This window comes from Cucumis melo, chromosome 12 (genome assembly GCF_025177605.1).
Source record: "Cucumis melo cultivar AY chromosome 12, USDA_Cmelo_AY_1.0, whole genome shotgun sequence".
Lineage (NCBI taxonomy): Eukaryota > Viridiplantae > Streptophyta > Magnoliopsida > Cucurbitales > Cucurbitaceae > Cucumis > Cucumis melo.
In genome coordinates this window covers 11,433,456-11,448,044 of record NC_066868.1, presented here as the reverse complement: position 1 = coordinate 11,448,044, position 14,589 = coordinate 11,433,456, and the positions used below count along the sequence as shown (strand labels likewise).

Genomic DNA, 14,589 nt, shown 5'->3' with positions numbered 1-14,589 from the left:
AAGAAAATGGGTTGAGCTCAAGGACTTTTTGTGTTCGTCCCAAGAAAATGAGAGCGAGAATGGCCCGAACTCAGTTTTCTCGTCCTGGGGTAAAAAGCGGTCCTCGGCGGTTTCTTCCCTTTGCTTCGTATTGGTCATAAGTCATTTGATCTTTGGGGCTCGTACGCTGAGGACTTCAACCCACACTCCTGGCATGCTCCCTGACACGTTTTCCAAAGGCATAGATTGGGAAGCGAGCTCGTTGGAAGGAGAACTAAGTTACGATCTAAAACGGTCCAAAAGATGCCCGATGCTTCCAACGAGTGGTGAACGCATGATCGGTGTCAGAAACCACTAGAAATGCACTTGTAGCGAAGGAAACGAGATGAGCTCGAAGAATTCCAGTGTTTGTCCCAAGAAAATGCGAGCGAGAATGCCCTGGACTTAGTTTTTTCTTCGTGGGGTAAAAAGCGGTCCCCCGACAGTTTCTTCCCTTTGCTTCGTATTGGTCATAAGTCTTTCGATCTTTGGGGATCGTACTCCGAAGACTTCTACCCACACTTTCCAATGTGTAGATTGGGAAGCCAACTCGTTGGAAGGAGAACTAAGGTGCAACTGAAAATAGTCCAAAAGTTGCCCAATGCTTCCAAAGAGTAGCGAACGCTCGTCCGGTGTCAGAAACCACTGAAAATGCCCTTGCAGCAAAGGAAACGGGCTGAGCTCGAGGACTTCCGATCTTTGTCCCAAGAAAATGCGAACGAGAATGCCCTGGACTCAGTTTTCTCGTCTTAGGTGTTAAGTAGTACCCCGACGGTTTCTTCCCTTTGCTTCGTATTGGTCATAAGTTTTCTGATCTTCGGGGCTCGTACTTCGAGGACTTCAACCCACACTCCTGGCATGCTCCCTAACACGTTTTCCTAATGTATAGGTCGGGAAGTGAGCTCGTTGGAGGGAGAATTAAGTTGCGACCCAAAACGGTCCAAATGATGGCCAATGGTTCCTACAAGTGGGAAACGCTCGTCCGGTGTCAAGAACCACTAGAGATGCACTTGCAGCGAAGGAAACGGGCTGAGCTCGAGGACTTCCAGTGTTCCTCCTAAGAAAATGCGAGCGAGAATGCCTCAGACTTAGTTTTCTCATCCGGTATCCCGATGGTTTCTTCTCTTAACTACGTATTGGTCATAAGTCCTTCGATCTTTGGGGCACGTACTCCGAGGACTTCAACCCACACTCCTAGCATGCTACCTGACACGTTTTCTCAAGGTATAGGTCAAGAAGCGAGCTCGTTGGAGGGAGAATTAAGGTGCGAGCCAAAACGGTCCAAAAGATGGCAATGCTTCCAACAAGTGGGGAACACTCATTCGATGTACGAAACCACTAGAAATGCACTTGTAGTGAAGGAAACGGGCTGAGCTCGAGGACTTCCGGTGTTCGTCCCAATAAAATGCCAGCGATAATGCCTTGGACTCAGTTTCTTGTCCTGGGGTAAAAAGGGGTCCCTCGACGGTTTCTTCCCTTTGCATCATATCGATCATAAGTCTTTCGATCTTCTGTGCTCGTACTCCGAGGACTTCAACTGACACTCCTGGCATTCTCCCTGACACATTTTCACAAGGTATATGTCACACCCCCTCCCGGACTACCTGCTACCTTAGACCGAAAGATGGCGTGAAGCCGACGAACAACGCTTTTCTGTACCTGTATCTGTCGACTCTGCTTAAAACTTTCATGTGATGAACTTGCCAATCTATTATATAAACTATTGTACATGCCACAAAACACAGCGGATCCTAGGCTAGTCAAACACAGCTAGTCAAACACATACATGAAATGTACCTCAAAATTTACCGATTTCACGAGTAAACCTAAAGACACCTTAATCAAAATATAACCAACAAAATTTACACAACTAAAGCTCCTAAAGCTTATACAAACTGTGGAGTATATATAACATACAAGGGTGTGAATACATCACAACACAACAGACTTTATGCCCAACTCAAAACACGTACTGGCAATCGATAATGAAGTTTCCGCAGACTAAGGCAGTCTATCAGGCACCGGGAAGTCGATCTCTACCTGGAAAATGGGTAATACATTTTGGAAAGGGTGAGCTATGAAGCTCAGTGAGTGACTCAACGTCAACAACGAAATCTAACAAGTGTGCACACGGTAATCTCTAGCCTCAGGCTCAAGATCTCAGTCATGTAGTTAATGAAAATTTCATAAATCATCATAAAATATTAAAACATGCCTGCTTATAAATTTTACACAAAGCTCGAACTTTACTCAGCTCTTTCGTGGAAAATTGTAGTTCTTAAAACAAAACTTCATACTAATTCATGCTTTGCTTAAAATATTGTGGTTTAAATACTTTCCAAACATTTAATATCTACGTGCTAGCATAAATTTCTTTAAGAAATCTAGTCTCCAAATGTATACTTGAAAATAGTCATGAAATTCAAATACCTTTCATGGCTTCGTAAATAAACATTTATCGCATTCAATCATAATAACAGTTATGGAAAATATTTCAAAGTTGGTTTTGTCACTCACAGTCTTGGGCTAGATCCTTGGTCTATAAGCTCTGTTTAATTCTTCTCGGCCTGCCAACAACCCAACCGAGTATTAAAACCCTAAACATTCTGGTTTCCTAAAGATATACATAACATGTCGCACCAAAGATGACGCTCACGAAAACAAAGCTTAAGAAATAAAATCCTATTTCAACAATTCTCTAAAATTTCCAGATTTCTAACATAAACTTCAAAGGACTATAACTTTCTCAATACTTAACCAAAATGAGTGTTCTTTATATCAAACTCTTCATTTGGAGATCCTCTAAAACTTACCTGAAGACATATAAATCTGATTCCCCGTGCATAAACACATATAACCCTCAAAATAGAACCACTTCCAGAATCGCGTGCACACGACCTCTTTAACTTGTTCCTACAATTTAACCAATTTTTAGTCATTTTTGGTTTAAAATTTCTTCATGAAAGTTGTAGTAAATTGAATAAGCGTTCCAACCATACCAAATAGAGATTCTAACTCCACCGATATACTCTGAAATACAAGAAAAACCAGAGACCTCCTGATTTCGAGTGAAAACCAACTGCCCTGTTTTCTTCATCAAAAAGCACCAAATGAATATCCGAATTTGCTCCAACGAATTTGCTCCAACGGGCTGAGCTCCAGGACTTCTGATGTTCATTCTAAGAAATTGCCAGCGATAATACCCCGGACTCAGTTTTCTCGTCCTGTGGGTAAAAAGCAGTCCTCCGACGGTTTCTTCCCTTTGCTTCGTATTGGCCATAAATCTTTCGATCTTCGGGGCATGCAACCCTAACACGTTTTCCAAAGGTATGGGTCGAAAAGCGAGCTCGTTGGAGGGAGACCTAAGGTGCAACCCAAAACAGTCCAAAAGATGGCCAATTCTTCCAATTAGTGCCGAACTCTTGTCCAGTGTCAGAAACCACTGGAAATGCAATTACAGCGGAGGAAGCGAGCTGAGCTTGAGGACTTCCAGTGTTCATCCCTAGAAAATGCGAGCGAGAATGCCAAGGACTCAGTTTACTCGTCGTGGGGTAAAAAGCGGTCTCCCAACGGTTTCTTCCCTTTGCTTCGTATTGGTCACAAGTCTTTCAATCTTCGAGGCTCGTACTACAAGCACTTCAATCCACACTCCTAACACGCTTCCTGACACATTTTCCCAAGGTATAGCTCAGGATGTGAGCTTGTTGGAGGGAGAGCTAAGGTGCGACTGAAAACGGTCCAGAAGATGGTTAATACTTCCAACGAGTGGCGAATGCTCGTCTGGTGTCAGAAACCACTGGAAATGCCTTTGCAGCGAAGGAAATGGGCTAAGCTTGAGGACTTCCAGTGTTCGTCCCAAACAAATGTGAGCGAGAATGCCCCGTACTTAGTTCTCTCGTACTGGGATAAAAAGCGGTTCCCCGACGGTTTCTTCCCTTTGCTTCGTATTGGTCATAATTCTTCCGATCTTCAGGGCTCGTACTCCGAGGACTTCAAACCACACTCCTAGCATGCTCCCTCACACATTTTACAAAGGTATAAGTCTGAAAGTGAGCTCGTTTGAGGGAGAACTAAGGTGCGACCCAAAACGGTCCAAAAGTTGGCCAATGCTTCCAAAGAGTAGCGAACGCTCGTTCGGTGTCACAAACCACTAAAATGCACTTACAACAAAGGAAACGGGCTGCACTCAAGGACTTTCGATGTTCGTCCCTAGAAAATGCGTGCGAGAATACCCTGGACACAATTTTCTCATCCTGGGGTAAAAAGCAGTCCCCCGACGATTTTTTCCCTTTGGTTCGTATTGGTCATACGTCTTCAAGGATCGTACTCTGAGGAATTCAATCCACACTCTTGGCATGCTCCCTGACACATTTACCCAAGGTATAGGTTGAGAAGCAAACTCGTTGGTTCGAGAACTAAGGTGCGACTCAAAATAGTCCAAAAGTTGGCCAATGCTTCCAAAGAGTGGCGAACGCTCGTCCGGTGTCAGAAACCACTAAAAATGCACTTGCAGCAAAGGAAATGGGCTGAGCTCGAGGACTTTTGGTGTTCATCCCAAGTAAACACAAGCGAGAATTCCCCAGACTAAGTTTTCTCATTCGGTGTCAAAAACCACTGAAAATGCACTTGCAGCAAAGGAAACGGGTTGAGCTCGATGTCTTCCGATGTTCGTCCCTAGAAACTGCGAGCGAGAATGCGCTAGACTCAGTTTTCTCGTCCTGTGGTGAAAAGCAGTTCTTCGACGATTTCTTCCCTTTGCTTCGTATTGGTCATCAGTCATTCGATCTTCGGGGCTTGTACTCTGAGGACTTCAACCCACACTCCTAGCATGCTCCCTGACACGTTCTCCCAAGGTATAGGTCGGGAAGCAAACTCGTTGGTCAAAGAACTAAGGTGCGACTCAAAATAGTCCAAAAGTTGGCCAATGCTTCCAAAGAGTGGCGAACGCTCGTCCGGTGTCAGAAACCACTGAAAATGCACTTGCAGCAAAGGAAACGGGCTGAGCTCGAGGACTTTTGGTGTTCATCCCAAGTAAACACAAGCGAGAATGCCCCGAGGACTTCAACCCACACTCCTGAAAGGCTGACTAATACGTTTTCCCATGGTATACGTCCATAAGCGAGCTTGTTGAAGGGAGAACTAAGGTTCGACCCAAAACGGTCCAAAAGATGGCCAATGCTTCCAACGAGTGGTGAAAGCTCGTCCGGTGTCAAAACTACAGAAAATGTGCTTGCAGCGAAGGAAATGGGCTAAGCTCGAGGACTTTCGATGTTCGTTCCAAGAAAATGCCAGCAAGAATGCCTCGGACTTAGTTTCCTCATCCTGGGTGTTAAGCAGTACCCCGACAGTTTCTTTCCTTTGCTTCGTATTGGTCATAAGTCTTCCGATCTTCGAGGCTCGTACTCTGAGGACTTTAACCCACACTCCTGGCATGCTCCAATGATACATTTTCCCAAGGTATAGATCGAGAAGCGAACTCGTTGGAGGGGGAACTAAGGTGCGACCCAAAACGGTCCAAAAGATGGCCACTGCTTCCAACGAGTGGCGAACGCTAGTCCGGTGTCAGAAAACACTGGTAATGTACTTGTAGCAAAGGAAATGGGCTGAGCTCTATGACTTCCGGTGTTTATCCCAAGAAAGCGCGAGCAGGAATGGCCCGGACTAGGTTTCCTTGTCCTGGGTAAAAAGAGGTGCCCCGACCGTTTCTTCCCTTTGCTTCGTATTGGTCATAAGCCTTTCAATCTTTGGGACTCGTACTCGGAGGACATCAACCCATACTTTTGGCATGCTCCTTGACACGTTTTCCAAAGGTATAGGTGGGGAAGTAAGCTCTTTGGAGGGAGAACTCAGATGCGACCCAAAACAGTCAAAAGATGGCCAATGCTTTCGACGAGTGGGGAACGCTCGTCCGGTGTCAGAAACCACTGGAAAAGCACTTGGAGGGAAGGAAACAGGTTGAGCTCGTGGAATTCCAGTGTTTGTCCCAAGAAAACGCGAGCAAGAATGCCCCAAACTCAGTTTTCTCGCCCGGGGTGAAAAGCTGACTCCCGACGGTTTCTTCCCTTTGCTTTGTATTGGTCATAAGTCTTTCGATTTCAGGGCTCGTACTCGGAGCACTTCAACATACACTCCTAGCATGCTCCCTAACATGTTTTCCCAAGCTATAGGTCGGGAAGCAAGCTTGTTGGAGGGAGAACTAAGGTGCGACCCAAAATGGTCCAAAAGATGGCCAATGCTTCCAACAAGTGGAAAACGCTCATCCGGTGTCAGAAACCACTGGAAATGCCCTTGCATCGAAGGAACGGGGTGAGCTCGAGGTCTTCTAGTGTTTGTCCCAAGAAAATTCGAGTGATAATTCCCCGGACTCAGTTTTCTCATCCTCGGGTAAAAAACGATCCACCGGCAGTTTCTTCCCTTTGCTTCGTATTCGTCATATGTCTTTCGATCTTCGAAGCTCAATCTCGAGGACTTTAACCCACACTCCTGGCAAGATGAGCTCGAGGACTTTTGATATTCGTCTCAAGAAAACGCGAGCGAGAATGACCCAGACTCAGTTTTCTAGTCCTTGGGTAAAAAGCGGTCCCACGACGGTAACTTCACTTTGCTTCTTATCGGTCATACTCCGAGGACTTCAACCCACACTCATGGCATGCTCCCTAAAACATTTTCCCATGGTATAGGTCGGGAAGTGAGCTCGTTGGAGGAGAACTAAGGTGCGACCCAAAATGGTCCAAAAGATGGCCACTACTTCCAACGGGTGGCGAACGCTAGTCCGATGTCAGAAACCACTGGTAATGTACTTGCAGTGAAGGAAATGGGCTGAGCTCTATGAGTTTTGATGTTCATCCCAAGAAAACGCGAGTAGGAATGGCCCGGACTAGGTTTCCTTGTCCTGGGTAAAAAGAGGTCCCCCGACCGTTTCTTCTCTTTGTTTCTTATTGGTCATAAGTCTTTCGATCTTCAAGGCTCGTACTCCGAGGACTTCAACCCACACTGATCGCATTCTCCCTGACATGTTTTCCCTCGGTATAGGTCAGGATGTGAGATCGTTTGAGGAAGAACTAAGGTGTGATCCCGAATGGTCCAAATGATGGCGAATGCTTCCAACGAGGGGAGAACGCTCGTCCGGTATTAGAAACCACTGGAAATGGACTTGCAACGAAGGAAATGGGCTAAGCTCCAAGACTTCTGATGTTCGTCCCAAGAAAATGCGAGCGACAAATTGACGTACTCAGTTTTCCCGTCCTAGGGTAAAAAGCGGTCCCCCCGATAGTTTCTTCTATTTGCATCATATAGGTCATAACTCTTTTGATCTATGAGGCTCGTACTCCAAGGACTTCAACCCCCACTTCTGGCATACTCCCTGACACGTTTTCTGAAGGTATAGGTTGGGAAGTGAGCTCGTTGGAGGGAGAACTAAGGTGCCACCAAAAACTGTCCAAAAAATGGCCAATGCTTCCAAGAGTGGCGAACGCTCGTCCAATGTCAGAAACTACTGGAACGCTCGTCCCAAGAAAACGCAAGCGAGAATGCCTCAGACTCAGTTGTTGGTCCTAGGGTAAAAAGTGGTCTCCCAACGATTTCTTCCCTTTCCTTTGTATTGGTCATAAGTTTTTTATCTTCGGGGCTCGTACTCCGAGGACTTCAACCCACACTCATGGCATGATCTCTGACATGTTTTCCAAAGGTATAGGTCGGATAGCGAGCTCGTTGGACAGAGAACTAAGGTGCGATCCAAAACGGTTCAAAAAGTGGCTAATGCTTCCAACGAGTGGCGAACGCTCGTCCGATGATAGTAACCACTGGAAATGCACTTGCAGCAAAGGAAACGGGCTGAGCTCGAGGTCTTCCGGTGTTCGTACCAAGAAAATGCGTGCAAAAATGATCCAGACGAAGTTTTCTCGTTCTGGGATAAAAAGCGGTCCCCCGACGGTTTCTTCCCTTTGCTTCGTATTCGTCATAAGTCGGACAGTGAGCTCGTCTAGGTCGGACAGTGAGCTCGTTGGACAGTGAACTAAGGTGTGATCCAAAATGGTCCAAAAAGTGGCCAATGCTTCCAACGAGTGGCAAACGCTCGTCTAGTGTCAGTAACCACTGGAAGTACACTTGCAACAAAGGAAACAGGCTGAGCTCGAGGTCTTCTAGTGTTCGTCCCAAGAAAATGCATGGGGGAATGCCCTGAACTTAGTTTTCTCATCTTGGGATAAAAAGCGATTCCCCGATGGGGTCTTCCTTTTGCATCATATTGGTCATAAGTCTTTCGATCTTTGGGGCTCGTATTCCGAGGAGTTGAACCCACACTCATTGCATGCTCCCTAACACGTTTTTCGAAGGTATAGGTCAGGTAGCGAGCTCGTTGGAGGAAGAACTAAGGTACGACCCAAAAAGGTCGAAGAGATAGCTAATGCTTCCAACAGTGGCGACCGCTCGTCCGGTGTTAGAAACCAATCAAAATGCACTTGCATCGAAGGAAACGGGCTGATTTCAAGGACTTCTGATGTTCGTCTCAAGAAAATGCGAGCGAGAATGTCACGAACTTAGTTTTCTCATCATGGGTAAAAAGCGGTCCCCTTACGGTTTCTTCCCTTTGCTTCGTACTGGTCATAAGTCTTTTGATCTTCAGGGCTCATACTTCGAGGACACCAACTCAAACTCTTACTATGCTCTCTAATACGTTTTCCAAAGGTATAGGTCGGGAAGCGAGCTCATGTGACGAAGAACTAAGGTGCGACCAAAAACGATGCAAAAGATGGCCAATGCTTCGAACAAGTTGTGAACGCTCGTCTGGTGTCAGAAACCACTTGGAATGCACTTGCCGCGAAGGAAACGGGCTTAGCTTGAGGACTTTCGATGTTCGTCCCAAGAAAACATGAGCGAGAATGCCCCAAACACAGTTTCTTCCCGTCCTAAGGTAAAAAGCGGTCCCCCCAACGGTTTCTTCCCTCTGCATCGTATCGATCATAAATCTTTCGATCTGCGAGGCTCGTACTCCGAGGACTTCAACCCGCACTCCTGGCATGCTCCCTGACACATTTTTCCAAGGTATAGGTCGGGAAGCGAGCTCGTTAGAGGGAGAACTATGGTACGACCTAAAACGTTTCAAAAGATGGCAAATGCATCCAACGAGTGGCGAACGCTCGTCCGGTGTTAGAAACCACTGGAAATGCATTTGCAACAAAGTACATGGGCTGAGCTCGAGGACAACCGGTGTTCTTTCTAAGAAAACGGGAGCGAGAATGCCCCGAACTCAATTTTCTCGTCCTGGGTAAAAGACGATCCCTTGACGGATTCTTCTCTTTGCTTCTTATCGGTCATAAGTCTTTCGATCTTTGGAGCTCGTACTCTGAGGACTTCAACCCACACTCCTGGCGTGCTCGCTGTCACATTTTCCCAAGGTATAGGTTGAGAAGTGAGCTCGTTAGAGGGAGAACTAAGGTGCGAGCCAAAACGGTCCAAAAGATGGCCGATGTTTCCAACGATTGGCGACCGCTCGTTCGATGTCAGAAACCACTAGAAATGCACTTGAAACGAAGGAAACAGGCTGAGCTTAAGGACTTCCAGTGTTTGTCCCAAGAAAACGGGAGCGAGAATGCCCCAGACTCAGTTTTCTCGTCCTTGGGTAAAAAGCGGTTCCACGACGGTAACTTCCCTTTGCTTCTTATTGGTCATACTCCGAGGACTTTAATCCACACTCATGGCATGCTCCCTAACACATTTTCCCACAGTATAGGTCGAGAAGTGAGCTCGTTGGAGGAGAACAAAGGTGCGACCCAAAACGATCCAAAAGATGGCCACTACTTCCAGCGAGTGCCGAACGCTAGTCCGTTGTCAGAAACCACTTGTAATGTACTTGTAGCGAAGGAAATGGGCTGAGCTTCATGACTTCCAGTGTTCATCCAAAGAAAACGCGAGCAGGAATGGCCCGGACTAGGTTTCCTTGTCCTGGGTAAAAAGTGGTCCCTCGATCGTTTCTTCCCTTTGCTTCATATTGGTCATAAGTCTTTCAATCTTCAGGGCTCGTACTCCGAGGACTTCAATCCACACTCCTGGAATACTCACTAACACGTTTTCCCATGGTGTAGGTTCGGAAGTGAGCTCGTTGGAGGGAGAACTAAGGTGCGACCTAAAACGGTCCCAAAGATGGTCAATGCTTCTAATGAGTGGCGAAAGCTTGTCCGGTGTCAAAAACTACTGGAAATGTCCTTGTAGCGAAGGAAACGGGCTAAGCTCGAGGACTTTCGTTGATCGTCCAAGGAAAATACGAGCAAGAATGCCTCGGACTCTGTTTTCTCGTCCTAGGGAAAAAAGAGGTCCCCCTACGTTTTTTCACTTTGTTTTGTATTAGTCATAAGTCTTTTGATCTTCGATGATCGTACTCCGAGGACTTGAACCCACACTCCTGGCATGCTCCCTAACAAGTTTTTCCAAGGTATAGGTCGGGAAGCGAGCTCGTTGGAGGGAGAACGAAGGTGCGACCCAAAACGGTCCAAAAGATGGCCAATGCTTCCAACGAGTGGCGAACACTCGTCTGGTGTCAGAAAGCACTGGAAATGTACTTATAGCAAGCGAAACGGGTTATGCTTAAGGACTTCTGGTGTTCGTCCCTAGAAAATGCGAGCGAGAATGCCCCGAAATCTATTTTTCTTCCCGGAGTAAAAAGTGGTCCCCCGACTGTTTCTTCCCTTTCCTTCGCATTGGTCATAAGCCTTTCGATCTTTGGGGCTCGTACTCTAAGGACATCAACCCATACTTCTGGCATGCTCCTTGACACGTTTTCCAAAGGTATATGTGGGGAAGCGAGCTCTTTAGAGGGAGAACTAAGATGCGACCCAAAACAGTCAAAAGATGGCTAATGCTTTCGACGAGTGGCGATCGTCCGGTGTCAGAAACCACTCGAAATGCAGTTGGAGCAAATGAAACGGGCTGAGCTCGTGGAATTCCAGTGTTTATCCCAAGAAAACGCGAGCAAGAATGTCCAGACTCAGTTTTCTCGTCTCGGGGTGAAAAGCGGTCCCCGACGGTTTCTTCCCTTTGCTTCGTATTGGTCATAAGTCTTTCGATCTTTGGGGCTCGTACTTCGAGCACTTTAACATACACTCCTAGCATGCTCCCTGACATGTTTTCCCAAGCTATAGGTCGGGAAGCGAGCTCGTTGGAGGGAGAACTAAGGTACGACACAAAATAGTCCAAAATATGGCCAATGCTTCCAACAAGTGGCAAACGCTCATCTGGTGGCACAAACCAATGGAAATGCACTTGCAGCGAAGGAACGAGCTGAGCTCGAGGTCTTCCAGTGTTTGTCCCAGCCCCGGACTCAGTTTTCTCGTCCTCGTGTAAAAAGTGATCCACCGACGGTTTCTTCCCTTTGCTTCGTATTCGTCATATATCTTTTGATCTTCGGAGCTTGTACCCCGAGGACTTCAACCCACACTCCTAGCATGCTCCCGACATGTTTTCTCGAGGTATAGGTTGGGAAGCAAGCTCGTTGGACGAAGAACTAAGGTGCAACGCAAAGCGGTCCAAAAGTTGGCCAATGCTTCCAATGAGTGGCGAATGCTCGTCTGGTGTCAGAAACCACTGGAAATGCACTTGCAGCAAAGGAAACGGGCTGAGCTTGAGGACTTTCAGTGTTCGTCCCAAGAAACATGAGCGAAAATGCCCTGGACTCTGTTTCCCGTTATGGGGTAAAAAGCGGTCTCCCGATGATTTCTTCCCTTTGCATCGTGTCGGTCATAAGTCTTTCGACCTACGGAGCTCGTACTCTGAGGACTTCAACCCAAACTCCTGGCATGCTCCCTGACACATTTTCCCAAGGTATAGGTTGGGAAGCGAGCTCGTTAGAGGGAAAACTAAGGTGCGAGCCAAAACGGTCCAAAAGATGGCCAATGTTGCCAACGATTGGCGAACGCTCGTCCAGTGTAAAAAACAAATGGAAATGCACATGCAATGAAGGAAGCGGGCCGAGTTCAAAGACTTCTGGTGTTCGCCCCAAGAAAACGAGAGCGGGAAAGCCCTGGACTCAGTTTCCTCGTCTAGGGAAAAAGCGGTCCCCAATGGTTTCTATCCTTGGCTTCGTATTGGTCATAAGTCTTTTGATCTTCGGGGCTCGTACTCCGAGGACTTCAACCCACACTCCAGACATGCTCCCTGACACGTTTTTCCAAGGTATAGGTCGGGATGCAAGCTCGTCGGTTGGAGAACTAAGGTGCGACCCAAAGTAGTCTAAAAGATGGCCAATGCTTCCAACGAGTGGCGAATGCTCCTTCGAAGTCATAAACCACTGGAAATGCACTTGTAGCGAAGGAAATGGGATGAGCTCAAGGACTTCTAGTGTTTCTACAGAGAAAACGCGAGCGAGAATGCCCCGGACTCAGTTTTCTCCTCCTAGGGTAAAAAACGATCCCCAACGGTTTCTTCCCTTTGCTTCATATCGATCATAAGTCTTTTGATCTTTGGGGCTCGTACTCCGTGGACTTCAACCCACAAACCTGACATGCTTCTAGAAACATTTTCCCAAGGTATAGGTCGGAAAGCGATCTCGTTGGAGGGAGAACTAAGGTGCGACCCAAAACAATCCAAAAGATGGCCAATGCTTCCAGCGAGTGGCAAACACTCGTCTGGTTTTAGAAACCACTGGAATAGCACTTGCAGTGAAGGAAACGAGCCAAGCTTGTGGACTTCCAGTGTTCTTCCCAAGAAAACGTGAGCGAGAATGCCCCAGACTCAGTTTTCTCGTTCTGGGTAAAAAGCGGTCCCCCCGACGGTTTCTTCCCTTTGCATCGTATCGGTCTGGTCTTTCGATCTTTGGGGATCGTACTCCGAGGACTTCAACCCCCACTCTTGGCATGTTTCTTGACACGTATTCCCAAGGTATAGGTTGGGAAGCGAGCATGTTTGAGGATGAACTAAGGTGCGACCCAAAACGGTTCAAAAAGTGGTCAATGCTTCCAACGAATGGGGACGCTCGTCCGGTGTCAGAAACCACTGCAAAGGCACTTGCAGCGAAGGAAATGGGATGAGCTTGATGACTTCTAGTGTTCATCTCAAGAAAACGCAAGCAAGAATGCCCCGACTCAATTTTCTCATTATGGGGTAAAAAGCGGTCCCCCAACGGTTTCTTCCCTTTGCTTCGTATTGGTCAAAAGTGTTTCTATCTTCAGGGCACATACTCCTTCAACCCTTACTCATGGCATGCTCCCTGACATGTTTTCCCAAGGTATAGGTTGGGAAGCGAACTCGTTAGACGGAGAACTACTGGAAATACACTTGCAGCAGATAAAACTGGCTGAGCTCGAGGACTTCCAGTGTTCATACAAAGAAAACATGTGCGGGAATGGCCCAGAATTAGTTTCCTCGTCCTGGGGTAAAAAGCGATCCCTCGATGGTTTCTTCCCTTTGCTTCGTACTGGCCATAAGTCTTTCGATCTTTGGGGCTCGTACTACGAGGAATTCAACCCACACTCATGGCATGCTCTCTGACATGTTTTCCCAAGGTATAGGTCGGGAAGCGAGGTCATTGGACAAAGAACAAAGGTGCGACCCAAAACGGTCCAAAAAGCGGCCAATGCTTCCAACGAGTGGCGAATGCTTGTCCGGTGTCAGAAACCATTGGAAATGTACTTGCAGCGAATGAAACTGACTGAGTTCGACGACTTCCAGTGTTCATACCAAGAAGACATGTGCGGGAATGGCCTGGAATTAGTTTTTTCGTCCTGGGGTTAAAAGTGGTCCCCCCATGGTTTCTTCCCTTTGCTTCGTATTGGCCACAAGTCTTTCGATATTTGGGGCTCGTACGTCGAGGAATTCAACCCACACTCATGGCATGCTCTTTGACCTGTTTTCTCAAGGTATAGGTGGGGAAGCGAGATCGTTGGACGGAGAACAAAGGTGCGACCTAAAACGGTCCAAAAAGTGGCCAACGCTTCCAACGAGTGGCAAACGCTTGTCCGGTGTCTGAAACCACTGGAATTGCACATGCAGCAAAGTTAACAGGAAGAGCTCGAGGACTTCTGGTGTTCGTCAAAAGAAAATGCGAGAGGGAATGGCCCGAACTCAGTTTCCTCGTCCTAGGGTAAAAAGTGGTCCCCGACGGTTTCTTCCCTTTCCTTCATATTGGTCATAAGTCTATCAATCTTCAGGGCTCGTACTCCGAGGACGTAAACCCACACTCCTGGAATGGTCCCTGACTCATTTTTCCAAGTTAAAGGTCGGGAAGCGAGCTCGTTGGATGGAGAACTAAGGTGTGATCCAACACAGTCCAATAGATGGCCAATGCTTCCAACGAGTGACGAACGCTCGTCCGGTGTCAGAAACCACTGGAAAGACACTTGTAGCGAGAGAAACAGGCTGAGATCAAGGACTTGAGGTGTTCGTCCCAAGAAAACGTGAAATATAATTTCCCGGACTCAGTTTTCTCGTCTTGAGGTAAAAAGCGGACCCCCGACAGATTCTTCCCTTTGCTTCGTATTGGTCATAAGTCTTTTGATCTTCGGGTCTCGTACTCCAAGGACATCAACCCACACTCCTGGCATGCTGTCAGACACGTTTTTTCAAGGTATAGGTCAGGAAGCG

The 14,589-nt window shown here is 47.1% G+C and overlaps 1 long non-coding RNA gene across 1 annotated transcript; it reads right to left on the bottom strand.

Moving 5' to 3' along the window:
- Window positions 1-1,801: 1,801 nt before the first annotated feature.
- LOC127144274 (uncharacterized) lies at window positions 1,802-3,152 on the bottom strand. The gene is made up of 4 exons (XR_007815893.1): window positions 3,018-3,152; window positions 2,832-2,931; window positions 2,536-2,585; window positions 1,802-2,058 (listed from the first exon to the last, which is right to left on the bottom strand). It is a non-coding gene; the product is annotated as an uncharacterized LOC127144274 (long non-coding RNA).
- Window positions 3,153-14,589: the final 11,437 nt, after the last annotated feature.